Raw genomic sequence first — 11387 nt, 5'->3', positions numbered from 1 at the left:
GATTTATGACTTGATGCTTATTCATTGGTAGAGCTTCTTGACACAAAATGTCAGTGAGCCTGTTATAAATCGCGTCTGGCATTCCTACTCTATCTTTTATTTGGCTGGGAGTATTTCCACCTGAAAGTGATAAATTCCAGCTATAACCACTTTATGTGCTTCAATAATTACGCTGTACAGAAAAAGGAGGTTTCTACTGAGGCATCTCCTTAAAAACAGCAAGCAATAAAAGGCAGTGGAATGGGCTGAACTCTGAAGTCTGTTGAACAAAAAACAATGACCAGTGAAATACCTGTGTCAGACCGAATTTGATAAATGATCAGGAAATACAGAAGACACGAAAACCTTTAAATTCTCTGCTGAAGGGACTTATTAATATACCCATGCCCTTAGACTAGTTACTTCTGATCCAGTGACAGAAATTTGGTAGGTGCCCACAAGAATGGGGTTAACATCCTATCAGAAACCATTTCAAACTATTTACACGCTTCTAGAGACTTAGGTAGTTTTTCAGTAAATGCCAAGGTCTACGTGACCTTGAGACTGTGTCTATACATGCAACACAAAGAGGCTGCAGCCACTATCTTGATCAATACAGGTATGCACAACCCTACCAATCAAGAGGGGATCCACCTTCATCATATGGTTCTGCAGGGGGTGGGTACTGATTAGTTTTGGCCATACTGTTTGGTTTGCTTCATAATGCTGCTTATAGTACATAGAACAAAATTACTGTTTGTTTTTTTTTTTTTTTTGCTGCACTGCACAGCATATGTGATCTTAGTTCCCTGACCAGGGATCAAACTTGTGCCCATTGCACTGGAAGCACAGAGTCTTAACCACTAGACTGCCAGGAAAGTCCCGCAAATTACTGTTTTTAACTGCTGAGGTGTTCTTGCTCTTAAAGGAGGAACAAAATATTGTAAATAAAAGATCTCCAAGTTAACTGAACAAAAACTATAAGGATTTTATTATCAAGTCCTAACACCATGCCAAGGATGATGTTAGGAATTCAGTAGATACTGCATCTGCGAAGATACTAAGAGAGATTATGGGCATTAAACAGAATTCAAGCTTCTTTTCAGAGTTACGACATCATATTTGCAAAGGAGTTGCTACAGCTAGTATCTCTGTTCCATAGGCACAGAACTGAGTGGCTCCTTCTTGTTCAGAAGAGGTACTCTTTCATAAGAGAATTTTAAAGCAAGCATAACTGGCTTAGTGTAAATCAACAATGCTAAAACCGGTTCTAAAAATGGGAAAATGTGTTGTGCACTTTCTGTGACATAAGCTTTATTTAATATATACATTAAGGTTTAGGACAGCCCATTGTGAAGAGATTTGCACTGGCTGTGCTGCCGTCTTGGTTTAGAAGAGTCTCACAGTTTGTCATTCCTTTCTCTCAACAACCCTACGAATATGAGGTTGATATACATTAATCTGAGGTCTGCAAAAGATCAAACTAAGTTCCAGGACAGGTTAAACAATGAGCCCATGGACACAATTCTAGGAAATGACAGGGCTTGGTTTTTAACACAGTTCTGATTGACTCCAGAGCTCCAAGGCACTTAATCATTATGCCACACTGGTTTCCAGAAAAAAATGGCACAGAACTTATGACTTCAACGTAGATTAATGGCATTTTCACATCATAGGAAGGCTGGCTCATTTATAGGTAGAGAGCAGACACCACCCTCCTAGATGCGGGGGAGGTTTGTTCTATTCTATCAATTACCACATTCGATTGTTCTTTATGAATTGTTCTCAAACTGCATTTTCTGGGGAGAGCTCGAGGTTTCATGCTGCTACTGCTAAGTCGCTTCAGTCGTGTCCGACTCTGTGCGACCCCATAGACGGCAGCCCACTAGGCTCCTCTGTCCCTGGGATTCTCCAGGCAAGAACACTGGAGTGGGTTGCCATTTCCTTCTCCAATGCATGAAAGTGAAAAGTCAAAGTGAAATTGCTCAGTTGTGCCTGACTCTTAGCGACCCCATGGACTGCAGCCTACCAGGCTCCTCCGTCCATGGGATTTTCCAGGCAAGAGTACTGGAGTGGGTTGCTGTTGCCTTCTCCATGGAGGACATTATGATAGGTGAAATAAGTCAGACAGAGAAAGATAAATATTGTATAATATCACTTACATGTGGAATCTAAAAAATACAATAGACTAGTGAACATAACAAAAGAGCAAACTCACAGATATAGAGAACAAATTGGTAGTTACGCAGTGGAGAGTGGGAAGGGGCAATATAGGGGTAAGAAGTAGGAGGCACAAACTATTGGGTGTAAGACAGGCTCAAACTCTTAGGTGTTGTACAACATGGGTAATAGAGCCAATAATTTTTCAATAACTGTAAATGGAAAGTAACCTTGAAAAACTGTATCAAAATTAAAAAAAAAAAAAGTTTTTAAGTGTTTGCTTCTCTAAGGAAACTCAGACAAGGAGAATTGACCACAGGAGAGAGAATCAGAGCTTGAGGTTGACCTTGCTCCAGCAGCATCAATCCAGACTGGCAGTTTGTGTCCTGAACTACAGCAGAGGTTTGGTTGGTAGGAGGTTTGGAATCTGAATCCAACTAAGCCCCAAAGTTCTTACCAATACGACTCTGGAGCAGAGCTGGGCCCCCTGGGATACCGGGCCCCTGGATGGACTCGTTGGTGGCCAGGTCATTGAAAACAAAATTTATTTCCGTCAAGGAGAAAGCACTCAAAAGAACTGAGGTGGTGAGTTCACTGCATGACATCATAATTAAAAGCCAGAGAAGAACTAGTGTACATGCTAAATTTGTGGGATAACTTACATTCCATGGGCTGAGAGTCTGGATATTATGCTTCTCCCATTTTGCTTGTTACATATGTTCATCCAAATGAATCTGAGGAATTTACTACTTGTAAAATACTTCAAACACAACAAAAAAGTTAGCATTTAGACTGTTTTCAACAAATAGTTATACTGAGCCTGAATATTGGGAAAGAGGTCCAGGCACAAGATGCCTTTGGAATAAGTAAAAGTGGCTGAGTCATGTCCGACACTTTGTGACCCCATGGACTCTACAGTTCGTGGAATTCCCCAGGCCAGAATACTGGAGTGGGTAGCCTTTCCCTTCTCCAGGGGATCTTCCAACCCAAGGATTGAACCCAGGTCTCCCACATTGCAGGCAAATTCTTTACCAGGTGAGCCACAAGTGAAGCCCATTTGGAGTAAAGTAGAATTCATGCTTGTGCTCAGTCTCACTCTTTGAGGCTTCTCTGTCCATGGGATTCTCCAGGCAAGAATACTGAAGTGGGTTGCCATTTCTTACTCCAGGGGATCTTCCCAACCTAGGGATGAAACCTATGTCTCTTGTGTCTCCTATGTTGGCAGGCAGGTTCTTTACCACTGTGCCACTTGGGAAGCCCAAAGTAGAATTATAGATGGTAATCACAGTGAAGAGGGGCTGGGCATGGAGAGAGCAGAATGGGTAAGTAGGCTAGAGCAAGCCAATTTGTATCATTCAGATTACCTCCTGGTACCAGAGTGTTACACTGGGGTAGGATGAATAATTTTGGAAGAGTCTAAAGTTCTGGGGAATAATGCTTAATTGGAAGAAGAGAATGAAAGACTAGGAGTGAAATGAAGCAGCAAACCTAAACTCAAGAATTCAGGAGGTCCTTGCAGGGAAACAGAAAGGGACATAAGATACTATTTTGTTGTTCAGTTGCTAAGTTGTGTCTGACTCTTTGTGATTCCATGCACTGCAGCCTGCTAGGCTTCCCTGTCCTTCGCATCTCCTGGAGTTTTCTCAAACTCGGGTCCATTGAGTTGGTGATGCCCTCTAACCATCTCATCCTCTGTCATCCCCTTCTCCTCCTGCCCTCAATCTTTCCCAGCATCAGGGTCTTTTGTAATGGGTTGCCTCTTCGCATCAGGTGGCCAAAGTATTAGAGTTTCAGCTTCAGCATCAGTCCTTCCAGTGAATATTCAGGGTTGATTTCTGTTTGGATTAACTGGTTTGATCTCCTTGCAGTCCAAGGGACTCCTTGTCTTTTCCAGCACCACAATGCAAAAACTTCAATTATTTGCTGCTCAGACTTCTTTATGGTCCAACTCTCACATCTGTGCATGACTACTGGAAAAACCATAGCTTTGACTATACAGACCTTTGTCAGCAAAGTGATGTCTCTGCTCTTTAATACGCCATCTGCTGCTGCTGCTAAGTTGCTTCAGTCGTGTCCGACTCTGTGCGACCCCATGGACTGCAGCCTACCAGGCTCCTCTGTCCATGGGATTTTCAAAGCAAGAGTACTGGAGTGGGGTGCCATTGCCTTCTCCGTTAATATGCCATCTAGGTTTTCATTTCAGAGAAGGCAATGGCACCCACTCCAGTACTCTTGCCTGGAGAATCCCATGGATGGAGGAGCCTTGTAGGCTGTAGTCCATGGGGAAGCTAAGAGTCGGACACAACTGAGCGACTTCACTTTCACTTATCACTTTCATGCAATGGAGAAGGAAATGGCAACCCACTCCAGGTTCTTGCCTGGAGAATCCCAGGGACGGGGGAGCCTGGTGGGCTGCCGTCTATGGGGTCGCACAGAGTTGGACACGACTGAATCGACTTAGCAGCAGCAGCAGCAGCAGCAGCAACAGGTTTTCATTTAAGTTTGTCATAGCTTTTCTTCCAAGGAGCAAGCATCTTTTAATTTAATGGCTGCAGTCATAGTCCGTAGTGATTTTGGAGCCCAAGAAAATAAAATCTGTCACTGTTTCCTTTATTTCCCTGTCTATTTGCCATGAAATGATGTGAAGATACCATTTCGCCCTTTTAAAGCAGAGAAGGGATATTGTTAATGCCCTAAGCTAAGACTCCACTGGAATCCTATAAGTGGACTAGATTTCCCAGGGGAGGTTTTCTTTGGGAGCAGAATTTCAGGATTTCACACATTGTTCGTGGACCTCATCCTGAAAGGTTGCTCATCTTTTTACCTGCACGCCCAGTGGACGTGTGAGAAAAAACTGGCTCTTGAAATTCAGGATCCAGGGCTGGGAGGAAGAGTTGGTTTAAAAACACATATCCCATCTCAACTAAAAGCTAAGCATCAGCCAGCTGAACTGCAGAACTGCAGGGCTGGGAGTAAGGGAATGGAAGGGGAAGTGGCTGATGGAAGAATAACTTTGCCTATTCTCTTGACCAGTTAACTGTGGCCACCACAAAACAGCTGCCAATAATTTTGTGAGGTTAGGGGGTGGGAGGTATTGGAGCAGTGGTGGTGGTTTAGTCACTAAGTTGTGTCCAAATCTTGTGACCACATGGACCGTAGCCCTCCAGCCTCCTCTGTCTATGGGATTTCCCAAGCAAAAATACTGGAGTGGGTTGTCTTTTCCTTCTCCTGGGGATCTTCCTGACTCAGAGACTGAACCTGGGCCTCTTACATTGCAGGCAATCTCCTGCATTCCTGGGAGATTCTTTACTGACTGAGCCACTGGGGAAGACCTATGGAGCAGTGGTAGAGGGAAGGAAAAAGGAAACAAATAGGAGAAAGAGCTCGTTGCACCTGCATCATTATTCACTTAATAGCACTATGAATAGACCAGTAACAATTATTTGGTTCTCAAAGCATTTGACCAAAATGTGAAATCTTCATTTACACTGATCACAAAGTAAAGTATGCTCTGATAAAAAATAAAAGGCATCTGATAAAAGTATTCAATGTATTTTAGGATAAAGGCAAAATGATAGGATACTGAAAGAGAAACTCCTCAGGTCAGTAGGTGCCCAATATGCTACTGGAGATCAGTGGAGAAATAACTCCAGAAAGAATGAAGGGATGGAGCCAAAGCAAAAAGAATACCCAGCTGTGGATGTGACTGGTGATAGAAGCAAGGTCCGATGCTGTAAAGAGCAATATTGCATAGGAACCTGGAATGTCAGGTCCATGAATCAAGGCAAACTGGAAAGTGGTCAAATAAGAGATGGCAAGAGTGAATGTCGACATTCTAGGAGTGAGCAAACTAAAATGGACTGGAATGGGTGAATTTAACTCAGATGACCATTATATCTACTACTGTGGGCAGGAATCCCTCAAAAGAAATGGAGTAGCCATCATGGTCAACAAGAGTCCGAAATGCAGTACTTGGATGCAATCTCAAAAACAACAGAATGATCTCTGTTCGTTTCCAAGGCAAACCATTCAATATCACAGTAATCCAAGTCTATGCCCCAACCAGTAACGCTGAACAAGCTTAAGTTGAACGGTTCTATGAATACCTACAAGACCTTTTAGAACTAATACCCCAAAAAGATGTCCTTTTCATTATAGGGGACTGGAATGCAAAAGTAGGAAGTCAAGAAACACCTGGAGTAACAACAAAATTTGGCCTTGGAATACAGAATGAAGCAGGGCAAAGACTAATAGAGTTTTGCCAAGAAAATGCACTGGTCATAACAAACACCCTCTTCCAAAAATACAAGAGAAGACTCTATACATGGACATCACCAGATGGTCAACACCGAAACAAGATTGATTATATTCTTTGCAGGCAAAGATGGAGAAGCTCTATACAGTCAGCAAAAACAAGACCAGGAGCTGACTGTGGCTCAGATCATGAACTCCTTATTGCCAAATTCAGACTGAAATTGAAGAATGTAGGGAAAACCAGTAGACCATTCAGGTATGACCGAAATCAAATCCCTTATGATTATACAGTGGAAGTGAGAAATAGATGTAAGGGTCTAGATCTGATAGATAGAGTGCCTGATGAACTATGGATTGAGGTTCATGACATTGTACAGGAGACAGGGATCAAGACCATCCCCATGGAAAAGAAATGCAAAAAAGCAAAATGGTTGTCTGGGGACGGCTTACAAATAGCTGTGAAAAGAGGGGAAGCAAAAAGCAAAGGAGAAAAGGAAAGATATAAGCATCTGAATGCAGAGTTCCAAAGAATAGCAAGAAGAGATAAGAAAGCCTTCTTCAGCAATCAATGCAAAGAAATAAAGGAAAACAACAGAATGGGAAAGACCAGACATCTCTTCAAGAAAATTAGAGATACCAAGGGAACATTTCATGCAAAGATGGGCTCCATAAAGGACAGAAATGGTATGGACCTAACAGAAGCAGAAGATATTAAGAAGAGGTGGCAGGAATACACAGAAGAACTATACAAAAAAGATCTTCACGACGAAGATAATCACGATGGTGTGATCACTGACCTAGAGCCAGACATCCTGGAATGTGAAGTCAAGTGGGCCTTAGAAAGCATCACTATGAACAAAGCTAGTGGAGGTGATGGAATTCCAGTTGAGCTCTTTCAAATCCTGAAAGATGATGCTGTGCAAGTGCTGCACTCAATATGCCAGCAAATTTGGAAAACTCAGCAGTGGCCACAGGACTGGAAAAGGTCAGTTTTCATTCCAATCCCAAACAAAGGCAATGCCAAAGAATGCTCAAACTACTGCACAGTCGCACTCATCTCACACGCTAGTAAAGTAATGCTCAAAATTCTCCAAGCCAGGCTTCAGCAATAGGTGAACTGTGAACTTCCTGATGTTCAAGCTGGTTTTAGAAAAGGCAGAGGAACCAGAGACCAAATTGCCAACAACTGCTGGATCATGGAAAAAGCAAGAGAGTTCCAGAAAAGCATCTATTTCTGCTTTATTGACTATGCCAAAGCCTTTGACTGTGTGGATCACAATAAACTGTGGAAAATTCTGAAAGAGATGGGAATACCAGACCACCTGACCTGCCTCTTGAGAAATCTGTATGCAGGTCAGGAAGCAACAGTTAGAACTGGACATGGAACAACAGACTGGTTCCTAATAGGAAAAGGAGTACGTCAAGGCTGTATATTGTCACCCTGCTTATTTAACTTCTATGCAGAGTACATCATGAGAAACACTGGACTGGAAGAAGCACAAGCTGGAATCCAGATTGCCGGGAGAAATATCAATAACCTCAGATATGCAGATGACACCACCCTTATGGCAGAAAGTGAAGAGGAACTCAAAAGCCTCTTGATGAAAGTGAAAGTGGAGAATGAAAAAGTTGGCTTAAAGCTCAACATTCAGAAAATGAAGATCATGGCATCTAGTCCCATCACTTCATGGGAAATAGATGGGGAAACAGTGGAAACAATGTCAGACTTTATTTTATGGGGCTCCAAAATCACTGCAGATGGTGACTGAAGCCACGAAATTAAAAGACGCTTACTCCTTAGAAGGAAAATTATGACCAACCTAGATAGCATATTCAAAAGCAGAGACATTACTTTACCAACAAAGGTTCGTCTAGTCAAAGCATTTATGGATGTGAGAGTTGGACTGTGAAGAAGGCTGAGTGCCGAAGAATTGATGCTTTTGAACTGTGGTGTTGGAGAAGACTCTTGAGAATCCCTTGGACTGCAAGGAGATGCAACCAGTCCATTCTGAAGGAGATCAGCCCTGGGATTTCTTTGGAAGGAATGATGCTAAAGCTGAAACTCCAGTACTTTGGCCACCTCATGTGAAGAGTTGACTCATTGGAAAAGACTCTGATGCTGGGAGGGATTGGGGGCAGGAGGAGAAGGGGACGACAGAGGATGAGATGGCTGGATGGCATCACTGACTCGATGGACGTGAGTCTGGGTGAACTCCGGGAGTTGGTGATGGACAGGGAGGCCTGGCGAGTCGGACATGACTGAGTGACTGAACTGAAAGCATTCACAGTACCAGTCATCTTCACATTGGTTTTGGGTACTTATGATGTAGGTGACTTTACATTTATCTCATTTAATAATCTGACAATTCTACAGGATAAATCCCTATTTTGCGAATAAGGAAACAAATTCTCAAAGAACTTAAGACTTCATTTAAATCACACAATTATTCAGTACAGGAAGTGGGATTAGAAGTAGGACTGTTTGAGATGAATGGAAAAAGATGGGCTGGTACATATCTACAGTGGAATATCACTCAGCCATAATAAAGAAAGCAATAACACCATTAGCAGCAACATGGAAGGATCTAGAGATTATCAACTAAGTGAAGTCAGAAAGAGAAAGACAAATATTATATGATAACACTTTGTGTAATCTAGAGTACAACATAAATGAAACAGAAACAGACATTAAGAACAGACTTGTGGATACCAAGGGGAGGGGGTTTGGGGGGAGGGACTGAGACTTTGGGGTTAGCAGATGTAGATGCAAACTATTACATATAGAATGAATAAACAGTAAGGTCCTACTTCATGGCACAGGGCATTATATTCAGTATCCTGTGATAAACCATAATGGAAAAGAACATAAAAAAGAATATATATACATATATATGAAAAGTGTGGAAAGTGTCAGTCTCTTTCCAAATGTGTTCCACAGTTGTGTCCGACTCTTTTCCACCTCATGGACTGGAGCTGCCAATTCCAGAGTTCCTCTGTCCATCGAATTCTCCAGGCAAGAATACTGGAGTGGATAGCCATTCCCTTCTCCAGGGGATGTTCCTGACCCAGGGTTCAAACCTGGGTCTCGTGAATGACAGGCAGATCCTTTACCTTCTGAGTCACCAGGGAAGCCACAGAAGAAATTAATACAACATTGTAAATCAACTATACTTCATTAAAATTTTTAAAATTATAATTAAAAAAAAAAAAGACTGGCTCCTGAAATTGCCAACTAATTCTCTAAGTTCATCTAACATTTTAAGGTTGCTAAACAATAAACTGTGGCAAATTCTGAAAGAGATGGGAATACCAGACCACATGACGTGCCTCTTGAGAAACCTGTATGCAGGTCAGGAAGCAACAGTTAGACTGGACATGGAACAACAGACTGGTCCAAGTAGGAAAAGGAGTACGTCAAGGCTGTATATTGTCACCCTGCTTGTTTAACTTCTATGCAGAGTACATCATGAGAAACGCTGGGCTGGTGGAAGCACAAGCTGGAATCAAGATTGCCGGGAGAAATATCAATAACCTCAGATGTGCTGTGATTCATGGGCCCACAAAGAGTCGGACACGACTGAGCGACTGTTCTGATCTGATCTGTTGCAGATGACACCATCCTTATGGCAGAAAGTGAAGAAGAACTAAAGAGCCTCTTGATGAAAGTGAAAGAGGAGAGTGAAAAAGTTAGCTTAAAGCTCAACATTCAGAAAACTAAGATCATGGCATCTCATCCCATCACTTCATGGCATATAGATGGGGAAACAGTGGAAAAAGTGGCTGACTTTATTTTTGCTGCTGCTGCTGCTAAGTCGCTTCAGTTGTGTCTGACTCTGTGCGACCCCATAGACGGCAGCCCACCAGGCTTCCCCGTCCCTGGGATTCTCCAGGCAAGAATACTGGAGTGGGTTGCCATTTCCTTCTCCAATGCATGACAGTAAAAAGTGAAAGTGAAGTCGCTCAGTCATGTCCGACTCTTAGCGACTATTTTTGGGGGCTCCAAAATCACTGCAGATGGTGATTGCAGCCATGAAATTAAAAGACGCTTGCTCCTTGGAAGGAAAGTTATGACCAACCTAGACAGCATATTAAAAAGCAGAGACATTACTTTGCCAACAAAGGTCCTTCTAGTCAAGGCTATGGTTTTTCCAGTGGTCATATATGGATGTAAGAGTTGGACTGTGAAGAAAGCTGAGAGCTGAAGAATTGATGCTTTTGAACTATGGTATTGGAGAAGACTCTTGAGAGTCCCTTGGACTGCAAGGAGATCCAACCAGTCCATCCTAAAGGAGATCAGTCCTGGGTGTTCATTGGAGGGACTGATGTTGAAGCTGAAGCTCCAATACTTCAGTCACCTGATGTGGAGAGCTGACTCATTTGAAAAGACTCTGATGCTGGGAAAGATTGAGGGCCGAAGAAGGGGACGACAGAGGATGAGATGGTTGGATGGCATCGCCGACTTGATGGAAATGGGTTTGGGTGGACCCCAGGAGTTGGAGATGGACAGGGAGGCCTGGTGTGCTGTGGTTCATGGGGTAGTAAAGAGTCGGATACGACTGAGCAACTGAACTGAACTGAAAGCTTGTTTTGTCTGTAAATTCTAAACAATGCCTAACATGGTTAAAAATCAAGGATTAACTTCTTGGCTACCCCTAAACTTAAATATATTAATAAATGCGTGCTCAATTGCTCACTTGTGCCTGACTGTGCAACCCCACAGACTGCAGCCCACCAGGCTCCTCTGCCCATGGGATTATCCCAGCAAGAATACTGGAATGGGTTGCCATATCCTCCTCCAGGGTATATTAATAAATGTTTTAGGCCACAATGGAAAAAATTATTATAAGAAAGAATATACTTATAAAATTTTTGAAATTTATAACATATATAATGTAAATATATACTTATATATAAACAGAAACATATGAATAATATATATTTACATATACTTTATATGGCTTCCCTGGTGGCTCAGACAGTAAAGAATCCACCTT

This window comes from Bos indicus, chromosome 2, assembly GCF_029378745.1.
Source record: "Bos indicus isolate NIAB-ARS_2022 breed Sahiwal x Tharparkar chromosome 2, NIAB-ARS_B.indTharparkar_mat_pri_1.0, whole genome shotgun sequence".
Lineage (NCBI taxonomy): Eukaryota > Metazoa > Chordata > Mammalia > Artiodactyla > Bovidae > Bos > Bos indicus.
This window is presented reverse-complemented; position numbering follows the sequence as displayed.